The sequence below is a fragment of the Vitis riparia genome, chromosome 8 (genome assembly GCF_004353265.1).
Source record: "Vitis riparia cultivar Riparia Gloire de Montpellier isolate 1030 chromosome 8, EGFV_Vit.rip_1.0, whole genome shotgun sequence".
Classification (NCBI taxonomy): domain Eukaryota; kingdom Viridiplantae; phylum Streptophyta; class Magnoliopsida; order Vitales; family Vitaceae; genus Vitis; species Vitis riparia.
Window position 1 is genome coordinate 4,416,241 of NC_048438.1, and position 16,225 is coordinate 4,432,465.

The following is a 16,225-nucleotide window of genomic DNA, read 5'->3' on the forward strand; positions in this document are numbered from 1 at the left end:
TTTTAAATTAAAATTCTATAAAACATTTATCTATGATTATATTTGTATCATAGATAACTATTTAAATCAAAAAATTATTATTATGAAGTGATTTATATTTTTCCCCCTGATGTGTAAGAAGGTGTTTTATTATATAATTATGTATTCATATGTTAAAAGATTATATGCAATTTCTCTTAAACATTCTTGTATGTGTGTTTTTGTAAGTATTTTAATAAACAAGTATGTTAAGTTCAAAACAGAAAGACTTGCTATTATTTTCATTGATTATTGAACCATTTGATATTGTATTTTTTTTTTGTAGGTAAATCATGTCTGAATCTATTGTTCCTGTGATCTGCTTTTGTAAAGGAAAAATGTTGAGGACAGAAACAGATGTAAAGTATATTGGGGATGAAGCTATAATTGTGCCTTTGGATGTGCCTGTTAGTTCAACCTACGAACACTTGTTATCTATGATATACTCGAGAACTAGCATTGACAAAAAACAATTTCAATTAGTCCTCAACTGTCGTTATCCTTTAAAAAGGGAAAATAGGTTCCAACCTTGTCCAATATGGGATGATAATAGTTTATCTCAAATGTTGAAATTGGTTAACGCATTTGGAATGGATGAAATTGAATTGTATATTGAACAAGTGCCAGTACAACCACGGGTGAGGTGACAATTATTGGGTAACTTCACACAATTATTACTCGAAGAAAATGATTATGTTGAGGAATTTGAGTATGGTTGTGGACCTAGTAGTGCCCCAGTTGCAATGACTTATGAGTGTAGAGCATATGAAGATGAAGAAGAATGTGAATCCCAAGAAGGTGATGATCAAAGGGAGAGCAGAAGATGTTCAACATGATGGCGATGGGGTGTTCGAATTTATTGATGAGGAAAACAATAATGTTAATGTTGTTTCATCTTTCTTAGCTCTTCACGAAGCAATGGAAAGTGAACAAGGGAGATATGTCTCCGTGGATGAGGAAGGTTGTGATATGTCAAATAACCCAAATCCTGAGGACTCAATAGAGTTTTCCTCTGTTCAGTATCACTCAATACCATCATTGCAGTTTGAAAATGTAGAAAACATTGGTAATGCCATTTCAAGTGACTAGACCCCATGGGGGAACACTAATATTAGAAACTCGGGTGGAGAGTTCATGGTTGGCCAAATTTTTAATTCAAAAGCAGATTTACAACATGCTGCAAAGTTGTACTCTATTAGTGCACACCAAGAGTATGTTGTTGTTTCGTCAACTACAAAGTTGTTAGTCTTAAGATACAAGAAAGCTAAGCAATCTCAATGTCCATGGAAACTTCGTGCTATGGTTGTAAAAGGTACAACTTCATTTGCAATCAATAAATACAATGGTATGCACAAATGTGTAAATCCTTGCTTGAATCGGGACCATCAACAATTAGATTCCAACTTGATTGCTGTTCATATCCAAGGAATGATTAAGGCACAATTCACATTGTCAGTGGTTGCTATTCAAACAAGTATTGTGGAGAAATTCGGATACCAAATATCATACAAGAAGGCATCAAAAGCGAAGCTTAAAGCTCTTACAAACTTATTTGGTGATTTTTATAAGTCATATGCAGAGCTACCACATTTTTTTATTGCCTTAGAGCAAACAAATTCAGGATGTGTTGTAATTTCAAAAACATTTCCTGGTATTATGGAGAATACAGAGATATTTCAACGAGTTTTTTGGACATTTCATCTATCTATTGAAGGATTCAAGCATTGTCGGCCTATACTCAGTATTGATGGTACACATTTGTATGGAAAGTATAAAGGCACTTTAATGATTGCTATGGGTTGTGATGGAAATAATCAGTTATTCCCATTGGCTTTTGCCCTAACAGAAGGTAAGAATATTGATAGTTGGGGATGGTTTTTGGCATGTATTAGAACTAGAGTAACTCATAGGAGGGGACTTTGTGTTATATCAGATCGACATCCAGGCATTATGGCTGCAATGAGTGATGTTCATCTTGGTTGGTCTGAGTCATAAGCATATCGTAGGGTTTGCATGCATCATTTTGCCAACAATTTTATGACTCAATTCAAGGATAAAATATTGAAAAATCTGATGTGCAAAGCAGCCTTAGCAACCAAGATTGAAAAATTCAATAAACATATGAACACAATTGGGAGGATTAATGCAGCTGCACAATAATGGTTGGAAGCAATCCCTTTTGAGAAATGGGCGCTCTCTCATGACAGAGGTCAAGGGTATGACATCATGACTACAAACATGTTGAAAGTGTTCAATAGCGTGCTTAAAGGGGCTTGTAGCTTACCTGTAACTGCTTTGGTTCAATTGACATTTTTTCGGCTAAATAGTTACTTTGTTGTGAGAAGGGAACAAGGTGCTAATCGACTTACTTCAAATGAGGAATACACTCCATATGTCGATGCTAAGATTAAGGTAAATGTGGTTAAGGCGGGATCTCATGAGATTGTTTTATATGATCACATTCAAGGACAATTCCATGTGAAGACTAATAGGGGTACTAAGAGTAGCTCAATTGGTGGTCGAACATATCGCATCAACTTACAAGAGTATGCATGCACGTGTGGTAAAACACTCATATATGGATTCCTATGTAGCCATATTCTAGCAACATGTCATTTTCATTCAGTTGATTTTAGACCACTTGTTCAACACTACTATAGTACACAATCGTACTATAATACTTGGGCACCCTTGTTCCATCCCATTTTCAATGTATATGAGTGGTCTCTTTATGATGGTCTAATTATCATGCCTTCTGAGTCGATGAAACGTGGATCGAGTGGACGACCTAAATCAAGTCGTTTGCTTAATGAAATGGATGTTAGAGAGGGCAAGACTTCTATTACATGTGGGTTATGTAAACAAAGTGGCCACAATCATCGTTCGTGTCAAAACAGTAATAAAGTTGATTAGACCATGTGATGTATGCATGTAATTTTCTTGGATATTGTGATGTAAGCTACTATGATACTACTTTTATGCAATTATTGGCTTTGGTTTGATTATAAATATTGATGTTATTTGCACAATTAGGTTATTTGTATTTGGAATAATGTCCATACTATAGGGGAAACTCAGTCAAAATTTTGAAATTTTCTATTAAAAATGTTAACAAAATGCTCCATTGTATTTGTATCTCTAATTTTAATTTAGACTGGTATGACTTGTTTATTGATCATAAATGAACTGATCTACTTAAAAATAATAAGTATTGTTTATTTATCTTCACAATTTTGTTACAGATATGGAGTATAGAGGACATAGTTATGATCCAGATCCAATATGATATGTCTGTTTTGGTTCTACAGGATAGACACAGGTCTCATTTAGTTGACTCTGGTCAGGTATATATATGAAAGCACATAATATCTCTTTAAAGAATGAAAAAATTTGCAATTTATTATCTAAATGATTTATTTGTATTTTTACAGCTTGCTTCAGTTTTGACTTGTCGACAACATATATCTAGGTTTATGCAGGAATAGGAGATGGATCCTTGTCTTTGACCTTATATTATTCGATCTGGATTTTATGGTGTATACAGTATTGGACACATTACACTAGATTGGAGATTAATCACTAGTTTAGTTGAGAGATGGTGTCCTAAGACACACACATTTCACTTACCTGTTGGGGGGATGGTCATTACTTTACAGGATGTTGCTATCATATTAGGATTTTGTATTCATGGGCTTCCCATCATTGGCACATGTGACATAGATTGGTCACTGCTATGTTATGAACTTTTAGGGGTGACTTCCCCTGCATATGAGATTAAAGGATCAGCGATATCGACACGATGGCTATGTCACTAGTTCTCTTATCCACCAGTTGATTCAGATGATGCCATATTAGAGCGGTATGCACGAGCTTTCATATTAGGCCTCACAGGTTCAACGCTATTTACAGACAAGAAGGGTACCCACATAGATATGTGTTATCTCACAATGCTTAGAGACTTGACTCAAACATCCATGTATAGTTGGGGCAGTGCAGTATTAGCACACCTATATAGGGAGTTGTGTCGAGCGAGTTTGGATGGTGCCACCGATATTGCTGGGTGTGTCACACTATTACAGGTATAATTAATTATTCACATTAGATTAAAATTTCTAGTTGCTTCAAGTTTATAATTTAAGTAAAATTTTAATGTTACATTTTTTCCAATTGTGGCCTTGAGAGAGACTCCACCTGGGTTGACCTGATTTTGGTCGACCACTAGCCTCTCTAGCAACCCATCATTTAGAGCATGATGCACCCGATGATTTACTAGCTAAGCATTTAGACCAGGGATTACAAGATGAGGCATTGTTAGACAAGGGTTTACTAGCCGATCCGTTAGGATGTAGGTGGAGAGTACCTTTATCATGGGCTCAAAACCTAGCACATGTGTTGACATTTTATATAGACCAATTAGATGCACAGACCCATGACCAAGTATATATAAAATGTAATGTGTTATTGTTAACCATATAAATGTTAACATTATTAATTTCAAATGTTGATTTTAACAGGTTTTGTGGGAGCCTTACATGGGAGACTTAGTTGCCCATCTTCCAATGATATCTCTAGCAAACTAGGAGATTTGGAGGACGATGTCACCTCTTATATGCTTTGACATATATCGAGTGGCATTGACCGAAGCGAGTGTTGCGACAGTTTGGCCTCCAACAAGGAATACCTTCATCTTGTTCCATAGAGCAAGACCTCAATTCCGTGGATAGGTGAGGACGACATAAGTATGATTAGGGGGCATTCTATGCACAGTATATTACTTTATGGGCTAGTCGTGCGGAGCGTATTGCGACGGCACCACCTATGGTGGGTGCTATGCAGTTTCATGATCCACATATGAAGTGGTACCGACGTATTACACGACGTTTGATCACACCCCCTCTCCATAAAGATCAGATGAGGTATCATAGTACAACAACAACTACTCAGTTGTTGGTAAGATTTTTTAAATTATAAATGGTTTATTAAATTATAATTAATTAAAAATCATCTTTGTCTGTTTAACTTTTTATTTATTTATTTATTTATAGATCATTGGTATGGTTGAGATTGCTAGTCAATCTATTGGGCCTACTTCAAGTGCATTAGGCGACATTCATCGGATTGCTATTGATATTTTGCATGTTATTGGAAAGGGCCATCGCATACATTCTGTCCGTCAGTCACCTACATCATCATACCCATCCATGAGACCACCTGTGTCAGCCACTACAGTTAGAATGCAACCTATTCGAGGCCGAAGGAGAGATAGTAGGAGAGATGATGGGCGAGCTGGTCGACAGCCTCGACGATCTATGCATCCACCCGATACCATGTTAGCACCATCCACATCATCTACCCCATTTGCACCTGAGGCTTCCACACTTCCCCCTTCACCATTACCATCACCTTCACCTAGACCTTTTTCCTTAGAGCATGTCATATCAAATACCACTCTACCATCACCTGTATTTCCTCCCACAGAGGCCACTATACCTGATGTCACTACACCATAGACTACCCCACTATCTACTAATCTACCATCACTTCTACCTTGTCTCGAGGAGACCACTACACCACATGTCACCTCAACATCATCACTTATATCTCATCTTATTGAGCCCACTATATCAGATGTTATTGCACCAGCTACCACTACAGTAGATGTCATTCTTCCATCTCCTATATCACCTTTCCTAGATGCTACCATATCAGATATCACTGTACCTGAGATCGCCCCACCATCTACCACCTTACCATCACTTACACCTCTTCCCATAGAGACTACCATGCATCATACTCTTACACATGTTACACAGTTAGATGTATGTCCACCTAAAAGACGTCGTGGTCCACGTAGACGTCGAGTCTTGCCTCCATCAGCTCCATTTCAACCTATACATACTGAAACATGGCAGATTGCACATATGGATTCCACAAAGATGTCTCTGTATCATAGGCATCCGCAGAGAAAGAGGAAGACACCATCATGTGGCACTCATTGAGGATTGTTTTTTAGTTTTTGTGTTTATTTTCATTTGCATTATATTGTTAACTTTTTTTATTATGAACAAATTATTATATATTTAAATGAAAATATGATGAATTTTAAACTTAAATTGAACTTATATATATATATATATATATATATATATATATATATATATATATATATATATATATATATACCACTTACATATAGCAATCCGACAATCTAAAATTTTGGTTTTAGGTTTAAATTTAAACTAATTATATTTATAACTAATTAGTTACAACAACACTATATTAATATTGAAAAAAATAATGCATTAAAAAAAATTTACAATCTTAACCTCCAATCAAAATAATTCTTAAAAAATTGAACATTCGCATGATTTAAAATTTGAACTTAAAAAATTGGTTTTAGGTTTAAATTTAAAGTTATGATCACCAACTACTATTTTGACTATCTTAACAAAAATTCAAAAATCGTGATTACCAATTACAGTTTTGTGATGTGAATACCTTCATGAATAAGACACACATCATATTGAAAATTATTTTGAGAATAAAATTAATTTATGAATTTTTTGTTTTAAAGAAATCATTTTTGCCCAAAACTCCCGTTAGTACCCAATAAGGAACATTTTTCTTATTCTCAATGAATTTACAAAAATATTCTAAAAGCCTTTTCATCTATTTACCAAAATAGTTAAACTAAACAATGAATTGATTGGAAAAACATATGTATTTTCTTTCTACAATTCTATATTTTAAGAAGTGGAAAAACAAATTCTATTAGGTTGGCATTTTAAGTTTAAAATTTTAAGCATTTCCATTCCATTTTGATCCCATTTTGAAAGGAGAAAAATGGAGAAAAAAATTATTTTTGTTGTATTTAAGTAATTTTCCAATTATTTACCCGTTTAAAGTCATATTATATTTTGTAAAAATGCATAATTGGCTTTAATTTTTGCACAAAGTTACAAAATAATATAATATTCTTCATTATGAGGGCATAAAATAGTATATTTATAAGTAATTATATTTATATTGAGTATAGTACCAAAAATTTTAATAAAATTAAACATAAATATTTTTATATCAAATTAAAGACATCAATTATTTGATTTCATATATTACTATTCTTTAAATAATGAGATCAATTAAAGTTAAATATTTTTATTAAACCACTCACATATTTTTAGTCAATATAAAATCAAAATAATATAATATTTTTATTTAAAAAATTAAAGTTAAATATTTTAAATCAAGCAACATAATTTTATATATATAAAATTAAAGTTAAAGTCGTAGTCACCAACCACGATTTTAGAATTAAAGTTAAAGCCGTAGTTGGTGACTACGACTTTGATTGTTTGTGACAACGACGACTTTAACTTTAATTCTAAAACCGTGGTTGGTGACTACAGTTTTGACTGTTTTTAAAAAATAAAACCATAATTATCAACTACGATTTTATGATGTGATAATCCATGTGGTACAAACGCACTAGATTGTATATTATTTTTAAAATGAGTTTACTTTATGGAATTTTTTTTTAAAATGTGGCATTTTGGGTCAAAGCTCGAATTGATCAGAACTACTACAAAGCATGGAAGAAGGTGATTACTATAGAAGATATTATAGACATTCTTTCTAAGCATGTAATAGAGACTTCGAAATGAGTCCTCCGTAAACTAGTTGCCGTTTGATTAAGAAATCCATTTCCTCTGAATTGACCAAGAAAATTTGTTGTAGGAAAACTTGAGGAGAAGAAAGGAAAAGAAAAACTTAAATTTTCATATAATAAAATATTTGATAAGGTCAACGATGATATGACAGAAGGTGGTAGAGAAGATTGACGGTGCACCCAAGAGTGCAAAGCTTTATGATTAAATATTTGGGCAGTGGAAGTGAGCCCAGACCCAGAGGAGCAGCTAATATTTTGATCCTTGGAACAACCAAATTGAGGTGTGAATAGAGTTGTACCATTGTGAGTACTAGACATGGTCAATCTATGAAACCTAGGAATGGCAAAACAAGATAAGGTTAATTAGCTAAAATCACCTCCTAATAACAATCTAATGCTAAGTGGGTTGGAATATGCATTAGAACTAGTAATGCTTACAAATACCAACACAATATGGCACCAATGATCTAGGAATAAGTATAAAAAGAAGAGACGACATCAAATGAATCAGAATGGGCTGGCCATGATTCAATGATATTTCTTCTACTCAAATTTGAGCATAAATTATTATTATTATTAGTGTTTTTGATAGGTAAATAAGAATTATATTAAAAGAAAGAAAGTATAGATATCGTATACAAAATAAGCAAAAGATCAAAAAAGGGCACAAAGATACAAACCCATTATTGTGCCCTACAGAGAGCTTATCCAATTCACAAAGTCTAATAATGACAAAGAACCATCTCATTATATGATCTAACCCAATCCCAAAAAAGATATAAGAAAGAATTTTTAATTGTTTGGTCCATTCTTTCACAATCATTAAAGGTCTCATATTTTTTTTTTTTTTTGTCATAAAATCCAAAACAAACATGTCGGAGCAACCTTCTAAGTCTTTTTCCTCTTTTTATAAAAAAAAAAAAAGGAATCATGCCAACTCAGAAGGACCTCTTCAACTGAAAAGTGCATCATCAATTGGATATCGAAAAATGCAAAAATCAACTTCCACAAATTAATTGCTTGAGGGAAAATAGGAATTGTGTCCCAAAGCAGAAATACATGTAGGTTAATTAAATGTTAGCACCTAAGTATGAATTTCTAAAAATTGAAAAGAAAATCAGCAAAGCAACTAAATCTGCAAAAGAACATTTGATACCATCAACACTAATCTGGCAATTGTGATGCGCTCTCAAACTTTCAACCAACATGATTTTAGTTTTGTAGGAGAGACATCTGGACAGTTTTTTAGCAAATTGATATGGTATAGATAATTTTCAAGAACAGAGTAAGCATGAGAGTAACCGATCATGCCATTCAACTTCAAGGGAATAACCAATACAAGTGGTGATGTTTTCGAAAACAGAGCTACTCACATAAAGGCGGTTATGCTCTGTTAGCAAAGAAGTCATTAACCTTGGCATCACCATGCTAACCATTTGCAACAAAATAACCAAAGGCTCTATATATAAGCAGTCCCAACAGCAAGCCCATTTTCTTAAGAGAAAAAGACCCTCCATGCTTCCTAACTCCCTTTGTGACTAAGCAATCAACCCAATGCTAATCATTTCTTGTTAGCTTTGCATGGTGGACTCGCTTTGACTTAGGCATTAGAGAGGCTTGGTTGAGTCTCCTCTGCTTGCTCTACTTGGCAAATCTTGCATATTGGGAGAAGATGGTTTGTTCAATCACCATTTAGAGAGGAGGAGAACATTGTTGGAATAGCCCACTTGTCATCTCGTGTTAGCTACTTGTTCACCAACAACTCCACAATTCAAATTTTATAGTCTAAAATTTAACTTTAACACCAAAGCAATGACAAACTACTTGAATTCTTGTACAAAAATTTCCTTCAAACATTAAATTTGATAGAAAAATACAACATTAAAGAGTTAGTATATCAAAAATTTCATACCCCAATCATATATATATATATATATATATATATATATATATTTTTAATATTTCGGTTATGTTTTTTGTGCTTTATTATATTCTTGTTTACAGCCGTTTAAGTGAAATTGATATAAACGATAAAAATGAAATTAATAAAACGGGAGGCAGGGAAGTGATTCCATCCCAAAGAAGATTTGTTGGGCCAAGCCCAACTCTGTTTCGATACAAATATAGAAAAGGTTAAGACATCGTTGGGGCCAATCCAATTCTGTTCAACCAAAAAATACCCAGCGATGCATTTGGACAAAAAAGAGGTCCCCACCTACACATCACCCCCAAGGCTTACTACAAAACCTATGGCGTGTTTGGTAACTACTTTTTAAAATGGTTCTTAAAAATGGATTTTGATAATAATTTTTAAAAATTGTTTTATAATAATTTATAGAACAAAAATTTATTTAAAAACTTGAAATACCTTTTAACATGCTTTTAATATTTTTAAAAATAAATTTTATGTCTAATGCTTTATTTTTAATTTTTTATATATTTATATAATTATTTTTTTAAATAATCTTAAAAAACCAAATGAAAACAACTGAAATGACTAAAAAAATTCTCTCAAAACACCTTGTTTCTATTCTTAATAATAGAAAAATAAAAAACAAAAAACAGTTTTCGTTATCAAAATGTGTTGTATTCCTTATTTTTTTTTATCACGAAGAATACAAAACTGCTCTCGAAAACAATGGCCAAACACACCATATGTTTCTTGGTTTTTCCCTTAGCCCGGAGTAACTTAAATATATACATGGTACACCCCTTTCCCTGTCCCTATTGGCCGAACCTAGTGAACTGCTACCTTATCTTCCGTCGAGGATATTGAGCGTTCATTCGCTACCTCTAAAGTGGGGGATCCTTGCTTTATCGCTGGCTGAAGACTAGCTACTGCAACTGCGCTTCTCTGACTCAAGGTTCATGAAAACACAGGTCTTATGCCCTTAGCCAGCTGTTTTGACCACTGGAACTTAATGAATCATGGTTCAAAGAGAGCCCTTTCATCTTCCTTTTCTGTCCCACTAAGGATTTCCTTTTATATAAAAACGAAAAAGACCAAGCTCAAACACTCAAAATCACCCCACCCAGGGGGAAGAAGGTTGGGGAAAGTTCACTAGCATGAGGTGAGCTGAGGCCACTGCTTCACATCCATCACTGCCTCACGTTGAGTCGTTTTACTTAATTCATTTTAAGGAAAATATACAAAATCAAGGTGTTTGGTGTGATAGGGGAAGAGGTAGATCATCCGGCATGGTATTCGCTTTTGTACCAATTCAATGATCCATGGTCTATGTTCGTATGTGTTGAAAGAAGCGATGGAGGATGAAGAATCAGACGGAGAAGCGTTTTGATTATCTGAACATTTGATCAAGCAAGATCACAAGCGCCATAGCCACCGGCGTATCCATCTCCGGCTGCACAATGAGGCGGAACACGTCCACACCTAGAGCCACTCCCGCCACCGCCTCTTTCCGCTTTATCTCCGCCACGCACCTCCGCCTCTCGTCGTACACTGCGCAGCACCGCTGCGAGTACGACCCTTCGATCTCGTACATCGCCTTCCTCATGCTGCTGCTGCTGCTCCACTCACTCGTGCCAGCGACTTCGACCTCAGTAGATTCAGATGCTTCCTCATCTGAAACCGCGGATTCGCCGCAGTTTCTCCATCGTACACCAGCCAATTATCGCCCAAACTCAGCCTCTGCAGTCACCACCACCATTTAATATCAGAATCAAAATCAAAATCACAGAGAATCGATTCATGAACCAAACCATAAACAACATCACACTACTTGCATACCTTGCGGCGGATGGTGAGAAGAGGCTTGCCGGAGGCGTCCATGAGGACGATCTCGCCCTTATTTCCCGCAACATAATTGTCCACCCTAAAAACCAAATTCCCCTTCCCGTCGAACACCGTGAAGCCACTGCAGTTGAACAGCAGCGACTTCTTCCACACTGTCAGAACCGCCGGGTCTCCTCCGCCGATGCACAGCTTCGCTCCCTCCGATCCGGAACTCGCTGCAGTGGCATTGGGATACACCTTTGTCATCGCTACTCACCTAATCGAGTGTGAGGCTCTCCAAAGTTTACAAGTTGGAAGAAAGTGGTTGCTGTAAGACTTAACAAACGCAAAGCAACATTTATAAATCATAGCGAGAAAGGCTGAGGACAGGAAGGAACGCGTGCGTCTGTCGTTATCGACAGACGTATGATGGGACGGAAAGAAAGAGGTAAGGACGGGCTGAGGTTACCAAGTATTAATCCTTATCATTCCGTCGACTGCTTGAATATCTTAATAATTGACGCCGTAATGAAAAAACAACGATAAAACTCGTGGCTCCCAGCCATTCTGCGGTGGTGGATGCGGCTCCTGACATCTGACACCTGTCCGCCCCCAATGGAATAGATTTTTTCTTTGTTCATTGCTTTGACATGGTAAGCAAATTCATTTGGACGAATATTTTGAGTAGGGAGGATCCAATGGACCAATGGACCAATGGACGGCCTTCTTTTTCTAGCTAAACAAACAGCACGATTCCCCATTGGAAATTTTGGTGCAAATTCTGAATTTTCAGTAAAAGTTTCTGAAAATAACAATTATTTTTGGGGGCCTCGGTTTGGTTTGATTGTGATTGGACAGCCAATGAGGGGTCGGAAGCTTCTACAATAATGGTTAGGATGTTAGGCATGGTGTGTTAATATGATTGAAATAATTTTTAACCATATGTTATATCAAATAGATGAAATAAAAGTTGGAATTCATATTCACATTCAATGAATGAACAAAGTTGAAAAGATTTTTAGATGAAAAAGTTCTCAGCTAGAGGGATTTTGATTTTGATTTGGATTTTTATTTTAAGTTAGAACCCAATTTCTATAACTTCATTAATTTTGGTTTTAATTGTGAAAGGACTGTATTAACAAATATAATTATATATATATTTTTTGAAGTAGTTATTGAATTTAATTTTTAATTTTTGTTAGAGATGATAATGAAAAATTTTCGGGTATCTATATGTCCACCCTAATGGCATGAGTTTAAAATTAGAATAAATGAATTAATTTTTATTTTTTTTAAAAATGACAAGTTTAAATATTATCTTACCTTGTTTTTATTAATTATATATATAATTAAATTAAAAGTAATTTAATTTAAAAATTATTTTTAAATTTTTAATACATAAAATAATTAAAAACCCATTTTTTTATTAAATAAGTTATATATATATACACTAGGATGATAATGACAAGTTTACGATGGATCATTTCTATTTTGTTTATATAAATAAATTTTTATTTCTATCCCAATAAAAAATAAATAAATGAGACTGAACAAGCATAAGAATTCGTTATACCTACTTCAATTGTTTAATTTTTTTATTGGGATAGAAATAAAAATTTATTTATATAAATGAGATAGGAATGATTTGTCCTAAACTTGCCATTGTCATCCTAGTTTTTGTACCATGTTAGGATATGATGTATAATTTTTTGAAAAAAAAATCAATTATTTATATTATATTGGGTTATTAAATTTTTTTAATAAGATTATATAACAACTCGCACTTAATCGTGTAAATATTATTGTTTAATTCTATATGAGGTGTTTGTTTATTTGGTCATGCAATCCCGTGAGACATAACAATGATGTTATGTCTGTATGAGGGTTATTTATGATATCCTACATCGGATTGAAGAGAAAGTTATTAATATTGAGTCTCTTTTGATCTTATAGACATGTTTTAAAGAAATAAGAATATTTTTGAGCGTAGAACGGATAATATTCATATGATTGAGTATGAATCATTATAGATTATGAAGGGGAAAACAATTGAAACTTAATAATTTTTTTATGCCTTATTTTATATAAAAGAATAATAAATATAAAAATGTGTTAATTTTGTTTTTCTTTGTATTTGTTTACATAAATAATTAAGAGTCAAATGGTGTTATTTAATGACTCAATGATCAATGATGAGTCATGACATTGAGATAAAATCCGATTATAATTTGCCATTTTGTATGCAAATTTTATGATATTGAATGATTTTGTTAAAACAATATAATATGTTAAAAATTTTCTTATAAATTATGTCATTCCGTTATTCAGTGCTGATCTTGTTGTGGGACGGTCAACATTTTTCTGGATAATTCTAGAAGCTTGACTAGTTATTCGGTTATAAAAATAAATAAATAAATTATGTCATCCCATGTCATTTTTGGTTTGGTATGATCCTAATAAATTTAAAATACTTTAAGTGGGCTTGGAAGCATGGGCAGACATGAGGGTGACGGGGCGGCTAGAACTATTTATGAAATATGTGACCATGGGAGGCTGGTGGGCCAAGAGACACACATTCTCAATTATGGAAAAGATTTTTTTGAAGGTTAAGGGTGAGGCTCAAATAAAAGGTCAAATTTACGGATTTAGCCACGTGGCATTGAGATTGAGTTGAGATACGAAAAATGTGGAGAAGTGGGAGAACATTATGACAAAATTAAGAGGGGGCATAAAAGGAGAGTGACACCCTCCTAAAAAGTCTCTGAAATTGTTCTCTAGCCCAACGTCCAGCTCTTGGAATAATGAAATGAATTCGATTCCCATTAATGCCATTTGACGTCCAAGCAAGCAACACTTTTCTCATTTGTCTTCTACTTGGATACTGCACGATTCTTTTGGGCTCCATCGGACCATCTTACCAAGTGTCGGTGATGCCTCTTCCATCCTTTCTCACTTCCTCATCCCAACCTTTATTATTCTTCCCATCAATTATTTCCCATGTTACCTTTTCTCTCTTTTTCAAAATTTTTCCATGGTCGGTAAGTATTTTGTATGTGATTGTGACAGCGACTTGTTAAGAGAAAATGGGAAATGTGATAAATTCAACCGAATAGAAACACGGTGACTTCCGTGTTTTTTCTATCCATTACTCAACACAAAACTTCATTGTATCTTTACAGCTATTTAGACCTTGTTAGGAATTTTTGTAAGTTTTATTGACTTTTTTATGTTCATTTTGGAATTTCCAAAGTTGTAGTGATTTGCTATCTTGGATATGGATTCTGTTTGCTTTGAGTTCAATAGATCATTTCACGTAAATATTGTATCTTTTAGATCCAATCAACCCTCATGTATTTTTTTAAAAAAAAAGAAATTTATCACATATATAACACATAATTTATTTTGAATTATAGACCACTCAAATACATGTACCCCTTGTGGGGTTCATTTTATATATATAGGTGATTCTGCTAAGCCTATTTCTTTGGTTGTGGTTTTGCTGGATGTAAAAAGGGATAGTAAGAATCTCGTTAATCCATTCATGCACATTATTAATTAGACTATCTTAAGAGAGTCATAACTACTCCCATCGTTTATTCGTACTTGATTGAATTTCTTCACTTTGATATTTAGAGCATTGGGTAGAAATCACATTATATGAGCATTCGCAAAGACCATCACAATGCTTTGTTTTAATAAAAAGTCGGATTCCCCTTGTCTGTATCGGCTCTACATCAATTGTTCGACACTTGAGAAAGGCCCCTGAGGGAGTCGTTCCCAATCCGACCAGGATGACCATGGGAGAGTTTTTTTTGGTACCTATTCCACCTACAATGGGACAAGTTTAGGATTAAAATAAATAGGTTAGGCAACAATTTGGGCTTTTTCTTTAAACTTAGGATGAATTCGAGTATTACCTTCTTTCGTCTTACTTTACCTTGATTATATATGTAATTAATTTTAAAAAATAATTTAATTTTCCTATTTCAACATATATAAAATAATAAATAAAATACTTTTCAATAAAATAAGTTATAAAAAAACTTAATATTTTATTTATGTATTTATTTTTATTTGATTAAAAAATTAAATTAAAATTTAAAAATATATTTATTTTTATGCAATTAAAAATATTTAAATTAAATTTTTAAAAATTATTATTATTTCTTTAGAAAAATTAAACAAGGCAATGTGAGTACTAATTTAATTTTTTTAATTAGGGTTGGGATGAAATTTACTTTGTATAAATGGGACAAGGTCATGATGGGGCCAATCCATTTCAAACCCACCAAGCTGTGGTAGCTAAAGTTTCAAGGCAAATGTGTTAATATACGAACATAAATATCAAACAATTTATATATAAAGTTTTATCGTGGTTTACCGTGGTTCAACTAACTATTCCTACATTCATGAATAAGATATTCATTTCATTATACCATAAAATATCATAAGCCACTACACTATCAATATCATAGAGATAAAAACTAGATACAACTATTGGATCAAGAAATATCTTAGATTTTTTCACTCTTTATATCTACACCTTAAATCACAAATCCCTTGCTTGATTAGATGTTTATGAATCTCCCTCATATCTTCATTCACCACATATAATCTTCATAAGTCCATCTCAATATCATAAACTCGTCTGACCTAAAATATTTATAAAAATATTTCCAATAACTTGTAGATATAAAAAATATTTTATAGAATATTCTTTTCAATAAAGGGAATTTATACTATATGTTCTATCTATAGCATATATGGCACTTTCCAATAATAGAACATCTGGATGTGGGGGATACATT

General features: G+C 33.6%; 1 pseudogene; it reads right to left on the reverse strand.

Annotated features, from left to right (window-relative positions):
- Positions 1-10,641: 10,641 nt before the first annotated feature.
- LOC117919887 lies at positions 10,642-11,791 on the reverse strand (annotated as a pseudogene).
- Between the last annotated feature and the right edge of the window lie 4,434 nt (positions 11,792-16,225).